Source organism: Cygnus olor, chromosome Z (assembly GCF_009769625.2).
Source record: "Cygnus olor isolate bCygOlo1 chromosome Z, bCygOlo1.pri.v2, whole genome shotgun sequence".
Taxonomy (NCBI): domain Eukaryota; kingdom Metazoa; phylum Chordata; class Aves; order Anseriformes; family Anatidae; genus Cygnus; species Cygnus olor.
This window is the reverse complement of record NC_049198.1, coordinates 67,324,882-67,340,805: the sequence shown is the minus strand read 5'-3', so window position 1 is coordinate 67,340,805 and position 15,924 is coordinate 67,324,882.

Below are 15,924 nucleotides of genomic sequence, written 5' to 3'. Positions count from 1 at the left end.
TTCAGGTACATGAGCAGCTAGGAGAGAAAACTTCATGTTCCAAAACTGCAACAAGTGTTTCTAACCCAACATCACTTTTTTTTTTCTTCTGTTTTTCTTTTGTACTTTCACTGAAAGAACAAAATGGGGTGACTTTGGAGACTTTGGCAAGAAAGTGGGCTAGGACAGACCTCTGCTACTCAGACCTAGCTGAGGGTATACATATGAACTGGTACCTCAGTTCAGCTCAAGCCCAATGACTCATGAAGCAATCAAAAATCAATCAAGTTGACCTGCACACTGAAGGATTAAATAAATAAATAAATAAATAATTTTTTTTCCCCTGTTACACAGTGGAAGGAATGAGATTATTATTGTTATTATTGTTTAATTTAGAAAACAGTATGTTTCAGGTTTCAAGTATTACAAATAATTTCATTTCCATTCTTACATGTATACTATTTTTACTGAAAATTTTTTAAGCATTGCTGCTACAATGGGAGTTGGCAATAACAGTCTGTTGCAAAAGACTTAGGTCATGTATAACTGCACCATGAAGTAGCAGAGTCCATCAAATAGTAGCTCTTTGGTTTCCTCATCCCAAGGTTTCTGAGCACTTCACATTCTGTTCAAATGGGAGTGCATCATGACACATAGGTAAAAAATGAAACTATCTATATTACTAACCTTGTGTCTTACACAGAGTCAGACTGAGCCATCTGGAAGGAAGGATTAATTAACTTTAATTTACTCTTCTTCTGGATCAACCAAAAATGCTGAGCTAGGAGAACATCCTGGACTGTGAAGTGGATTTTTAAGGCAGGAGAACCGGCAGGCACACAGCACACGGTAGTGAGGAGGAGGAGAAAAATCTGTCTGCAGCAGAGAACAAACTCAAATTGCAGTCCCAGAGATGAGTGTGAAAAGGAAACTTTCTTGCTGTCTACATGGAGGGTGATTTGTATAGCAAAAAGCTATAGAAGGTTACTCAGCTGATAAGGCAGAATGGAGAAAGGACAATTCTCTTTCTCTCATTTTTTCCTCTGTGCAATGAGACCAAAGGCAAAAGCTGTTTTTCTTCTCCTTTTATTTGCTTTGACTCACTCACACTTATATTCTGTGCTAAGATTTCCCTTATCTAGCTATATTACTTTGTTGTTTTAACGCAATATGATTTAGAGACTGAAGACATTTTTTCTTTGTTGGTGTTCTTGCTTCAAAGAAAAACTTGGATTATCTCCATCTCAAGGCTATGGGATCTTGACACAAAATATTTTAAAACCATTTCTTGGCAAAAGGCACCTGTTCCCCCCAATTTGTAACAGTGGTATTAGTAACTAAATTTAACTTGTAAACATTGTATGAACATTTGCCAAAGAGATTAGATTGTTAATTGTGGATGCCATGGTTCAACAGATTTATAAGAACTGCTGTAATTGTACAACTTCTGTACTTAGAGGTCAGAAAAAAAATCTAAGCAGAAAGATTCCTTTGAGTTTGTTAATTACACATAGGAGATTGACAACCAGGAATCAGACATTATGAGAAAACAGAAATTACTGCATTCACCTTGTATTTGATGGAAGTGAGTAAGACAGCATTAACAATTATGAAAGGCCTTTGTAAATCTTGCTCTCAGGGTTGGCAGCAGGTTGACCAGCTGAGGCTGAGGTCTTCCTCAGCCACTTTTTTATTCAATGTTCATGTAAACCATGAGATATTTGCATGGCAGAGTACAGAGTCTTGTAAATCCTTTCTTCCTTTCTTCCTTTCTGGCCCAATCTGGAAAAAAAAAAAAATCTGGATAGAGTGCAGATCTTTTTCTACTGAAAAAGATACTTGCTTCTCCAATTTTTCCAATCTGAAATCCAAGTGTTATCAAAATGATTAATTTCAGTGTATTCTCACCTATAACTTGGCAGTGTTTTATTGAATAACACTAGTGGAAATATTCTTATGTTTCAGCACAAGAGACATCAAAAAGTACTGACAGTAAATGCTGCAGGTAGTCTAGTCCATAAGAATAACAAAAATAACTAGACTGGATTCTGTACTATATAAACCTCATCTAAACCCAAGAAGAACTAGTTTTGTTGATTTCTATAAATATTAAAGATTGTTTTTGATCAAATATTTTTTTTCACAGTACCCTGCTGTTTTAATTCGAGAAGAGCAGGAGAAAAATCAAATATTTATTTTCAACATTAAATTTAACAATAGAGACATTTGATCTTTATCTTTGAATAAAAATATAACGAAAAGTTTGTTGAGTCTTAAAAATAATGAAACAACCTGCAATTAAAAATATTTTGGAACTCATTTCAAACATTTTTTTTTTTCTACAGAGAAAACAAACAAACAAAAAAAAAATGGAGAAAGTCTCTCAAATTGAATTAAAAGATTTCCTCCCTTCTTTCCTTTATCTATTTATTTATTTATTTACTTCATTATTTATTTCATTAGGATCAAATAACAACTTTCATAAACAGCTATATCAAACAGGTTGCTATACCAAGCTCCAGAGTTATGGATGACTGTAAAATATACAGCTTAGGTTTGGCACTATAATTGTATTCACATATATGTGTATTTTAGGTAGTACATTAATGCTGTTCAATACTTTTTATTACCAAAGATGTAGCCAAATACAAGAAGACCCTATTTTTGATTCTTCAATATTTTCCCATTAAAAATTTAGAAACAGTTCTAGATTAAACTCATCACCCAGATATATCTGTATCCTACCTACACTTATGGTGGATGAAGTCCATTCAATTTTGAATCTCATCATTCATTGCTAAGCATTTTCTAAAACTTGAAGATAAATTAATTCAAGAAAGAATACGTACAATATCAGCTATCCATTAGCACAAACAAACATATTGTGTAAGAACCTTGTGGCCATTTACAAATGTGCAGTAACAAATCCTTCTTATAATCTGACTCTCAAAAAGGTCTAATTATCAGTGCTTAAAAACATTATCACTATCCAAGAATATATTCAAAAAGTCATCCTATGCTCTTTTCTTGTCACGAAAGCTGCTGAAGAGCACAAAAGCTAAACAAATCAGATTATTTGTTAATCATGTAAAGTTATTTAGAGAATTATTTCAGCTTCTTGAAGTGTCAGCTGACATTTTGTATCTTCAGTTATGTACTTATATATTTCTACACTATTAACCCACTGTCTAAATTCAGAGCAGTCACTGACTTCTCATGTCTAGGAATTTCTTACAGGCAACTTTACCAATTTCATCCTCCCCTGTCATGTCTAGAAAATACCAGAAAATCTTGAAAAGACATTAGGATTAGCTAAAGATAAACTCAAATATAGTTACCTGACCCTTGCATTTTCTTAAATATGCTGAATCAAATTTTGACTTCCACTTGGAAAGTCTCGTTAAATACAATTGGACAGTGAAAGTATGCATCATGAAGCATTTTCTTCCATTGAAATTACTAAAAGACATGAAGTTCCCAGATAAATAACTGTAGATACTCATAATTTCAGGAACTGTAAAAAAAAAACATTGGTCATTGGTCATAGTGAACACAGGTTCACAAGGGGGAAGTCCTGTTTAACTAACTTTCCTGTTGTGGCAAGATTACTCATATAGTTGACAAAGGGAAGCCAGTAAATGTGATCCTTTTGGATTTCATCAAGGCTTTTGATATTGTTTCTCACTGTATCCCCCTGGACAATATTCCACTATACAGAAAGGCAAATGCACAGTATAGTGGGTAAACAATTATTTAATGGGTAGAGCTCAAAGTGTTATAGTAAATGTGGTTACAACAGGCTAGTAGCCTGTTACTACGGGCCTTCCCTGAAGGTCCATTTTAGTTCTCTTCAATGTTTTTATAAATTATCTGAATGCAGGATTTGAATGAATACTAAGTAAGATTGCAAATGGTTCTAAATTAGGAAGAGCTGTTGACTCCCTTGAGGGCAGAGAATCATTGCAGAGAGATCTTGACAGATTAGAGTGCTGGGCAATCACCAATCATATTAAATTTAACTAGAGTAAGTGCTGGATTCTGCACCGGGGGTAGGTCAGCCTCGGCTATATGTACAGACTGAGGGAAAAGAGGCTGAAGACCAGCCCCAAACCAAAGAATCTGGGGGTTCTGGTCAACAGGAAGTTGAACATGAGTCAGCAGTGTGACCTAGCATCCTGCAGGGCCAAAAGTGCATTAAGCACAGCATTGCTAGCTTGTAAAGGGAAGTGATTTTCCCGCTGTACTCTGAAGGGTACTTCACAGTACCACAAGTACTGTGTGTGGTTTTGGGAACCACGGTATAATAAGGATATAAAACTATGAGAAAGTGTAAAAAGGAGGGCAACAAAGTTGGAGAAGGGCCTACAGGGCAAGATGTATGAGGAGCAGCTGATGTCACTTAGTTTGTTCAGCTCAAAGAAGAGAGCATGGAGGCGTGACCTCACTGTGGTCAATAGCTTCCTCGCAAAGGGGAGTGGAGGGGGAAGCACTGATCCCTTCTCTCTGCTGACCAGCAACAGGACATGAAGGAATGATATAGCTGCGTCAAGGGAGGTTCAGTTTGGATATTAGGAAAATCTTCAACGACAGGGTGGTCGGGCACTGGAACAGGTTCCTCAGGGAAGTGGTCATGGCACCAAACCTGTTCAAGAAGCATTTAGACAATGCTCTCACACACATGGTTTGATTTCACAGAATCACAGAATCACAGAATTGTCTAGGTTGGAAGAGACCTCCAAGATCATCTAGTCCAACCTCTGACCTAACACTAACAAGACCTCCACTAAACCATATCACTAAGGGCTACATCTAAATGTCTTTTAAAGACCTCCAGGGATGGTGACTCAACCACTTCCCTGGGCAGCCCATTCCAATGTCTAACAACCCTTTCAGTAAAGAAGTTCTTCCTAATATCCAACCTAAACCTCCCCTGGCACAACTTGAGCCCATTCCCCCTCGTCCTGTCACCAGGCACGTGGGAGAATAGACCAACCCCCACCTCTCTACAGCCTCCTTTAAGGTACCTATAGAGAGCGATGAGGTCTCCCCTGAGCCTCCTCTTCTCCAGGCTGAACAACCCCAGCTCCCTCAGCCGCTCCTCGTAAGACTTGCTCTCCAGACCCCTCACCAGCTTCGTTGCCCTTCTCTGGACTCTCTCGAGCACCTCCATGTCCTTCTTGTAGCGAGGGGCCCAAAACTGAACACAGTACTCGAGGTGCGGCCTCACCAGAGCCGAGTACAGCAGGACAATCACCTCCCTAGCCCTGCTGGCCACACTGCTTCTTATACAAGCCAGGATGCAGTTGGCCTTCTTGGCCGCCTGAGTACACTGCTGGCTCATATTCAGTTGCCTATCAACCAGTATTCCCAGGTCCTTCTCGGCCAGGCAGCTTTCCAACCACTCATCTCCCAGCCTGTAGCACTGCTCGGGGTTGTTGCGCCCCAGGTGCAGGACCAGGCACTTGGCCTTGTTGAACTTCATACAGTTGGCCTCAGCCCATCGGTCCAGCCTATCCAGATCCTCCTGCAGAGCCTTCCTTCCCTCGAGCAGATCGACACACGCACCTAACTTGGTGTCATCTGCAAACTTACTGAGGGTGCACTCAATCCCCTCATCCAGGTCATCAATAAAGATATTAAAGAGGACCGGCCCCAGCACTGAGCCCTGGGGGACTCCACTAGTAACCGGCCTCCAACTGGATTTGGCTCCATTCACCACAACTCCTTGGGCCCGGCCATCCAGCCAGTTTTTAACCCAACGAAGCGTACGCCAGTCCAAGCCACGCGCAGCCAGTTTCTTGAGGAGAATGTTGTGGGAAACAGTGTCAAAAGCCTTACTGAAGTCAAGGTAGATCACATCCACAGCCTTCCCCTCATCCACCAGGCGCGTCACTTGGTCATAGAAGGAGATCAGGTTCGTCAAGCAGGACCTACCTTTCATAAACCCATGCTGACTGGGCCTGATCGCCTGGTTGCCCTTCAAGTGCCTCATGACGACATTCAAGATAATCTGCTCCATGAGCTTCCCTGGCACTGAGGTCAAACTAACAGGCCTATAGTTCCTCGGGTCTACCCTCCGGCCCTTCTTGTAGATGGGCGTCACATTTGCTAGCCGCCAGTCGACTGGGACCTCTCCTGATAGCCAGGACTGCCAATAAATGATGGAAAGCGGCTTGGCCAGCTCCTCCGCCAGTTCACTCAGTACCCTCGGGTGGATCCCATCCGGCCCCATCGACTTGCGTACATCCAAGTGCTGTAGCAGGTCGCCAACCATTTCCTCGTGGATAGTGAGGGCCACATCCTGCTCCCCATCCCCTTCCACCAGCTCAGGGTACCAGGTATCCAGAGAACAGCTGGTCTTGCCGCTAAAGACTGAGGCAAAGAAGGCATTAAGCACCTCAGCCTTTTCCTCATGTTTTGTAACTAAGTTTCCCCCTGCATCCAGTAAAGGATGGAGATTCTCCTTAGTCCTCCTTTTTGTGTTGATGTATTTGTAAAAACGTTTTTTGTTATCTTTAACGGCAGTAGCCAGATTGAGCTCCAGATGAGCTTTGGCCTTTCTAATTTTGTCCCTGCACAGCCTCGCAACATCCTTATAGTCCTCTTGAGTAGTCTGCCCTCTTTTCCAAAGATTATAAACCCTCCTTTTTGTCCTAAACTCAAGCCACAACTCTCTGTTCAGCCAGGCTGGTCTACTTCCGCGCCGGGAATTTTTGGGTAGTCTTTTGTGGAGACAGGAGTTGAACTTGATGATCCTTGTGGGTCACTTCCAGTTTATGATATTTTATGATTCTAATATTTTTTATTTTTATTTTTTATTAATTTCATTTTTTATTTTATTAATTTATTAATTTTTATTTTTATTAATTTTAATTTTTATATTTTATTAAGATTACACAACACCATCCCATTCTGATGCCGATATAATCTACAGCCAACCATATCAGCAGCTATCCACGTGGAAATTTCCTTTATTTTTGTTGTTGTTGTTAAATTGGCAGCTACTGAATGTCTGCTACTGGCAGCTACTGAATGTCTGGAAAGGGTGTGGGTGGGGTGGGGTGGGGTGCGGTGGGGTGGGGTGGAAGCTAACAAACCCAAAGTGTATTCATTTCACTGTTTTTTTTCAAAACTGAAATAAAGGGATGTAGTTGTAGTTGAACTTATTTATTTTATACATTAGTTATGGCAGGAGTTCATGAACTGTAATTGTAACAGCTCTGTGAGGAACTGAAGTATTCAGATTAACTTGAAATAATGTTACTAGACTTTAATGCCAGAAGTGAAAAAAAGTGGAACAGCTTCACTTCCAGAAATTTCATTCTTCACTTTATTATTAATCTCAGAATATTGAAGTTGCCATTGTCATAGCCATACTCCATCATAACACAAATAACATAACATACTTATTACTAGTCCTGATCTGTTTGACCCAAAATTCCTTGGAGATACAGGGTATTATAGCTAGAGTTTTTGTTTTTCTCTATCACACTATTGTTGTTGGTCTGAATTATGGCTTACTTTCATAAATTTAGTCTTAGTAAGGCCATGACAAGTCAATATACACAAGTAGTCTTTATATTTTTCTGTTATCAATAAAAGATTTTCTTAGATCTGACTAGTAAAGTACTAGATCTTATTTCTAACAAGACTGCATAAAAGATATATCAAAAGGTAGGCTCAGAAGTGGAAAATTCCAACATTAGTCAGCAGGTGTCCACATGTAAAGGTAATTTTCTTTATAATTCTAAGTAGTCAGTGGTGATAATTATTTCTTGTGGCTCAAGACTGATTTGAAAAGTGGATAGATAAAACACTTGTAATTGCTTCAAGTTAGCAGAACAAAAAAGAAAATGTAATCTCCTATGCCTAAATGAGAAATTATAATTTATATTCTACAATCAATACTCCCACACTCTGTGACCCTACTATAATGATGTGCTCCAAACAATTTCCGTAGATGTCTATTTCTGTTACCACCAAAGCTAGAAGTGGAATTATCTCCCATTTGTTGCTTTTTCGATCTCATGCCATACCCATGGGAAAAGAAGAAATATCTTAAGCATGATAAAGTAACACAAAATGAAATATCCCCTTCTGTAACCAAATTACTTGGAAAGCCTCCAAGCAGGCATCTGCTGCCTAGACAGTCCAGCACATATGCAAAGGCAAAGACACAAGGTGAAGAGGAAGAGGTAAAGACTAGTACAGGGGTCTTGTAATAATCTTTTGCCATTGTCTCTGGGCTTATGTCTCTCTGCCTGGGTCAAAATATTGTCCTCTTCCTCTCTCGAAGTGAAAGAAAATTAAAAGGTAGCCAACTTTTCCAAACAATAGTTTTATCACAGTTTTGTTTGAAGATGACAGGTGTCATACCATCTGCACTTTAAGCTGGAAAAATCTTTGAACTCATCCTCTGCACTTGGCAGGTTTTCAAATTTGCAATCACCCGAAACACAGAAATAATCTGTCAACAAAAAGCATCAGAAAGGTTGGAGAGTGCTCTGAGCTATAATCCCAGAAAAGAGAGAGGACAGACGTTGTTCTTATAGCTATTATCCAAAGAAATGTTGTCAGACACCTGAGGCTAGAGGGCACCAATGCAGACCCCACCCTACAGTGTTCACTTTGAAGAGCACTGTGGAAAGGATGCCTTTGAGAGTTGAAGTCTTGCATCTCTTACAGCTGTTCCAAGCTCAGAGGTTTGTTGTGTGATTGACTTCTTCTGACCTCCATCCATTACCAAGTTGCCTCAGAGTAAAGATGCCTCAGAGTTAAGAGCTGATTTCTTAAAAATGTATATCAGAAAGCTTATATATGTATCAGTTTATATATATATATATATATATAATTTATAATTTAAATAATTTAATTATGTATATATATATATAATACCAATCACCATATTGATAATCACTCTTTGGAAACAGTCTGATTGTAGAGGTAAGAACAAGAGTTGCTTGGCTTTTTAGTACCTCATATATACATGTGTGTGTGTGTACTTATTTGGATGAGCTATGCAAGAGTTAGTTATTGCAGGATTATTTTCTTTGTCAAATGTTTTGCAAATAAAACTGGCTTGATAAATTTCCTATGAACTTCACCAAGTGGACTTTTTCTAGTCTGTACTTTGGTACTTCAGCTGTGAAAGACATAATTCAGACTGAAATAAAACGCTGTTAAATTATTATCATTCCTGAAGTAGCATGTTATTTTTACCATTTACAAGGTTGAACCAGTGTAGTTAGCACCAGTAGCTGTTTCCATCAGTGACAGCCTGGCTTTATGAACTTTATTGTTTGAGAAGATAAAAGAACTTACACAAATAAGCGCACCAAAATTATTCTTCATCCTCCCTTTTCCTATTTCACGTTTTCCATTAAAATGGCCAGAGAAAGTGTCTGCTTGTGGATAAATTATCATATCATATAAATAAATAGAAGACATGGTCTAATAAAAAATATTCTGTCTTACTGTAAAATATGTCAATAATCTTTATGTCAGACTATTCCTAAAGCAATATATACCTAAGCAGAGTGACAGCAACAACAGTTGGGAAGTAGAGTGTGAGCAGTAGGATGCATTGTTTAGTTATTACCTGAATTAGCAACAAAATGCAATGAAAGCAGATGTCAATATGATAACATTATTCCAAACAAATTGTTTAGTTTAGTTTAAGTGCCAATCTGCTTCTCTGGAAAGATTTTGAGATCCAAAGAGCATTGTATAGTTAAGAATATATGAAAAAAATATGATTTAACCCCTGTATAACTATTAATCTATAAAAATGCTTTATGGAGCTCATTTGCATTGTTTTATGTAGAAATAAAAAGATCTTATTGAAAAACAACAACAAATGCTTGATCTTATTGTGGTAGTGAGGTACTTTCTCATAGTGAGAAAGAGTAGAGAGGTCTATAGAACTTTTAACCTATTTGATAATGTGAATCAGTTTGTTGGTTCTTTGTGCTTGTTCAGCTCAAAAAAGGTATTACAGACATATACACATTTTTATGGTGTGTTACTGCTCCGGTGTAAGTTGGTTTTAAGCCAGTGGAGCTGAGGGATCTAGAAAGCTGCTTCTTTAATTCCTCTCATCTAATTCAGTAGCAAAATGTAAGAACGCTTATGCCCTCAGACTTCCTATTTTGGAAAGAGTAACTCTTCAGACACCTTCTGTCAGGAGATAACTCTTGAAACTTAAATGAAACTGAGATGTTCAATTTATTTCAAGAGTTGATTAATAAATCTTTCATGTATCATATATTGTTGCAGCTTACTGTACAAGAACTTGATCCCCCTTACTATCTTTCAGTTTGTTCTTAAAGAAAGACTTCTGAAATCCTTCACAAAACCATTAATGTTTTTAATCTTGCTCACTTTCATTTTACACACTGTTATAATCTTCAGCACCACTGTTGATTTTCACAGAGCTCTCAGAAAAGGAAAAGGTCACTGGATCTTGAAACCTGCTAGAAAGTTTTGTTAACTTATATCATCTGTGTTTCAGGCACTGAACAAGAGTTGTCCTCTATTAGAGTCTGTGGCTTGGAAACCTTTCTGCTCAAGAAGGAATAAATTTACAGCAATTCTGCATCCAAGTTTTACTACAGTCAGAATTTTAAGAGAATATGTTAATATGGAAAGCTGCATGACTTTGCAAAGAGAATCTGTTAAACTCCTGAACATTCCCAAGATACAATCAATACAATTTCTGGAAGGCTACCTAATCAAGAATTTAAGCCACAGTAGCCACCTCTCCTTAACCTTACAGCACCTGGCAGTAGCAGATGTTTTCAGGAGCTTACAGAAGGAACAATAAAAAGGCTCTTTTGAAAACCTGTGTTTTCTTTCAGTGGCTTGACTGCTTGCAGATGCAGGTACTGAATCAAAATCTTTAACTTACAACTGAAAATGAAAACTCCATATGGCATTGTAATTGGATCTTCCTGTTTCCCCAAAGCATCCTAGATCCTTGGCAAGTAAGAACCTGTGGTATAAACAGGTATAATTTTATTTGTTTGCATTGTTGCTACCTGAATGTCACATGTACATGAAAACTCCATTAACAGTTAGAGATGATATCAACATGAATCACAAACTGACCTTTACTATTTGGGAAAAAACAAGGCATTTAAAAAAATAGCTGTATGTCTAAGGCAGAGAACCTACAAGTGGGAGCCTAGGTCCATATTGGTAACAAATGTTCAAATCAGCACCAAAGTGCTGCTTGTGATATTCATTCCTAAGAATATTTCAGGACTGGTCAGGTAAGTTCTAGTACTATTATATGCATACGAAATATAACTAATATAGTGTATTGCACTGTTTCCCTATCTTTTCCCCTATTTAAAAATGTTTTCTTTGAAAACTGTGTTATGAGGTTTACATAAGCAATATATTCCGAGAGAAACATTAAAAATGGAGAGAGCAACAATTGAACTTATTCAACTTACTAAGCAAATATTTATATAACTTACATAACTTTTTCTTTTTATTTCTTTTTATTTTTTTTATTTCCTTTTTTTTTTTTTTCTTTCATAAGTTCTAATTCTTCCTTGATAGTAATCACATTTTTGAATAATGGAGACCTGCTATATCATAGAAGTAGCTCTAATTTTAGCTTTTGGTTTTTTGAGGCATATCGCATTTAATCATTGGTCCAAGCCAACGTGGGTTCACCTCCTGTTTAACAAATTTGATTTCCACTTATGATAAGGTTACCCATCTAGTCGATCAAGGGAAACCGGCTGATGTAATCTTTTTGGATTTCAGTAAAGCTTTTGATACAGTTTCTCATAGGATCCTACTGGACAAAATGTCCAGCATACAGCTAGATAAAAACATCATACGATGGGTGAACAATTGGCTGATGGGTGGGGCTCAAAGGGTTATGGTAAATGGGGTTACATCAGGCTGGCAGCCAGTCACCAGTGGGGTTCCCAGGCCTTCATTTTAGGGCCAGTTCTTCTCAACACTTTCATAAACTATTTGGATGTAGGACTAGAAGGTGTTTTGAGTAAGTTTGCTGATGACATTAAACTGGGAGGAGTTGTTGACTCTGTTGAAGTTGGAAAGGCCTTGCAGAGAGATCTGGACAGATTGGAGAGCTGAGCAATCACCAACTGCATGAAGTTTAACAGGAGCAAGTGCCAGGTCCTGCACCTGGTAAGGGACAACCCTGGCTATCCGTACAGACTGGGTGACGAGATGCTGGAGAGCAGCCCCACAGAGAGGGATCTGGGGGTTGTGGTTGACAGCAAGCTTTAATATGAGCCAGCAGTGTGCCCTGGCAGCCAGGAGGGCCAACTGTATCATGGGGTGCATCAAGCACGGCATTGCTAGCTGGTTGAGGGAAGTGATTGTCCCGTTCTACTCTGCGCTGGTGCGGCTTCACGTCGAGTACTGTGTGCAGTTCTGGGCACCACAGTACAAAGGGGATGTAAAACTGTTGGAGAGTGTCCAGAGAAGGGCTACAAAGACGTTGAAGGCCCTAGAGGGAAAAACGTATGAGGAGTGGCTGAGGTCACTTGGTTTGTTCAGCCTGAAAAAAAGGAGTCTGAGGGAGACCTCATCACAGTCTACAGCTTCCTCACAAGGTGGAGTGGAGGGGCAAGCGCTAATCTCTTCTCTCTGGTGACCAGCAATAGGATACGTGGGAATGGAGTCAAGCTGCGACAGGGGAAGTTCAGTTTGGATATCAGGAAAAGGTTTTTCACCAAGAGGTTGGCTACACACTGGAACAGGCTCTCCAGGGACATAGTCACAGAACCAAACCTGTTGGAGTTTAAGAAGCATTTGGACTATGCTCTTAGGCGCATGATCAGAATTTTTGGGTAGACCTGTGTGGTGCCAGTAGTTGGACTCGATGATCCTTGTGGGTCCCTTCTAACTCGGGATATTCTATGACTCTATGATTCCGTTTCTAAGGAGATTCCTGACCTGGACCTTCTATTTATTTGGTATCTTCTTTGGTCACTTGTTCTAACCTCATCTTCACTTAGATTTATGTATATGCTTCTGTATGCCATTAAAGAAAATCTATAGAATATTTGTGTTTTGGAAGGAGTCATTTGTTACTTTTGTAACATGTAGTACAGCTTCTTATCTGATGTAAAACAAGAATAATAAGTCCACTGTATGTTTAAAATTCTCCTCCTGAAGAAAGAAAAAAGATAGGAAATAAATAAACTTTTTGTGTTAAGCGCTGTTCTGATATGCTGAATATATCTGACCAGTATAATAATTCATTCTAAGAAGCATTTACAAAGGTCTTTTAGTCAAAAGATCCTTTTTCTTAAATCTAGTCACTTGATTTCTGTTATCAGACTAAGGAAACTGAGAACTGAGTGAATTTTTCATGATATATATAAAAGAGCCCCAAACATATTCTATTCCAAATGGATCTTTGTATTGTATCATATGCTGATTTCTAACTCCAGTTCAGAACAAGAGAGGCAAATATTTAATTATGATAACATATAGCATCAAATACATGAATGAACTTTAGCCTGATCAAGGCAATAAGTACAAACAAAGTACAAGGAAGGCTATCTGCTTCGTTGATTCCACCAGAACAATTCAAATAAAGTCTTTGAACAAACTGAAATTGCTGAGAAATGAGGAGTCCATGTAGATTACTCCAGAAAGAAGTGCCTACTTTTTTCTAATGTAACTAGCACCTAGACTATTTTAGTTTTATTGAAACTGAACCAATTCTTTTGAATTACTGCAAGAAATAATGATATAGTACTTCTCCAAAACACAAACCTTTGAGGAGGATTTTTTTAAACTGCTTAGAAATGTTGAAAAATGTTTTAAAATGAGAATATGAATCATCACTTACTATAAATGATCAAAAAGCAAATTTCAATATATATTTTAGGCACACAAAAATGTAAGTAATAAGATACCAAGATTTTTGCAAGATTTTATGGAAATCAAATTTTAATTTTTAAAATCCAACTGGGAAAAAAAAAAAAAAAAAAGACAACTGATACTTTGAAACTTCTGTGGAGGTTATGTAGACTCCTCGACACTGACTAATACTTTGGTGTTTCAAAAATAAAAACAAAAAACACAACCATGAATGCGTCTAAGATGGTGATCCATTTCTAACAAAAGAACATATCCTTACTGGCAAGTCTTCACTTCTGTTCTCCAGCTGAACACCTTCCTTCTTTACAACTCCGGACAAGGATCCCATGCCCAGCAAAAAACACAAGTAAGTGACTATCTCTGTATGCTAGTGCTTTTGCTTTTCAATTACTTTGGGGTTTTTCATTTTCCTTTTCAGTGTGCCGTACTCACACAAAGCTAACTGAAAAATTCCATATTTCAGGGGTAGAGATATCTGACTGATAAATAATTCAGAACTGAAAATGTGAAGCCACTAAAACAATCAGACATTTCTAAAATTAAATCCAATTTAGTGAAGTGCAATGAATGAAGCATTCTAAATCTGCTTTTGACCTCAGCAGTAGTCAGGGTGGAGGTTACAAGTGAAGGCCTGAGAAGAAATAAAACTTAAGGTGTACACCCTCACTCCTTCTTGACTTCTTGCATTGAATGTGGCCTATGGACAATCCTAATTCATCCTAACTACTTAATTTATCACCAGAAAGAGTGATGTACAAATGTCACTCAAGTATGAAACCAAACTGATATAATTCAGTATGCTCAATGCTTAATTTCTACCCTGAAATAGAAATTCAGGTTGTAGACCAATGCTTAAAACCCTTCGTCAACTGGGATCTGAGTCAATGCAAAATGGAGAGATGTCAATTAAAAATCCATGTATCGTAGTAAGCTACTACACATGTAGAAGGCAGTTAATTAATAAACCTTTTCAAACATTTTCTGTAACTCTGTGATGAACTAGTCAGTAGGTACCGAGAGTAACATGTCTACTGCCTGCATAAGACCCAGATCTCCAAGGTTCATCAGTGTTATAGATTAATCTCTCTTGAGGGTATTCAGGGTTTAGTGTTAGAATTTTTTAAGAAGTTAGAAAAATGTTCAGTACTACGTATAATTCTGGTACAGAAACTGCAGCCAAAGCAGAGACATGTGACATATATAAATTACAAATGCAATTATTCAGGACATAATTAATATTAGCTTGTCTTGAAAAATGAATGCAAACCTATTAAAACTGTGCAGCTAACAAGAGCATGCAAGTATTTTGTAACACTGTGAAAGTCTACTTGAACACCATGTACAAGCATTTCATATAAGCTTGTGAGCAAGAGGAGGACCAAAGGGACAAATGAAGATTGGTGTACATGCACTTGAGAGGCAACTAAGGAAAAGAAATTGCCACATTGGCATGAAGATAAGAACAGGAAAGTGGATTAAAAAATGAATAAATAAATAAAAAAAAAAGGTGGGACATCCTGCTTAATACATCAGAAAGATAACTGGCAAGATGAGACAATATAAGAAATAAGCAGCACCCTCTTTCTAGGAGGGGGGGAAATCATAAAACCATGAGGCCCCAGTAAGAAAAGCTGGAGAATAAAGAAGGCAAGACCACTCTGGCAGTCTGGTTCTAACTTCTCCTGTCACAGAGTTCACAGGCAACTGCATCGCAACCTTCACAATCGAGTACCAATAAGGACTCCAGCTATCATCCCTTATCAACATTGGCCCCTTAGCATTGCATCCTCATAGCTCATTTAGGATCTAAGTGTTAAAGAAAGCTTTGTATATGTAATGATGGTGATTAATACTGTGCAAGTTTTTGTACAAACTTATTTGATAATGTTGGTATTCATATATATATATACACACACATATATATTTATACGTATATTCAGTTACAACATCACCACAAAGAACAGTTAATATTTTAGTGCCAACTATGAATGAGTCGTATACTTCATGTATTGAATTATCTATTGATATATTGTTAGTCATTATAAAATGGAGCTAAAATAAATATTT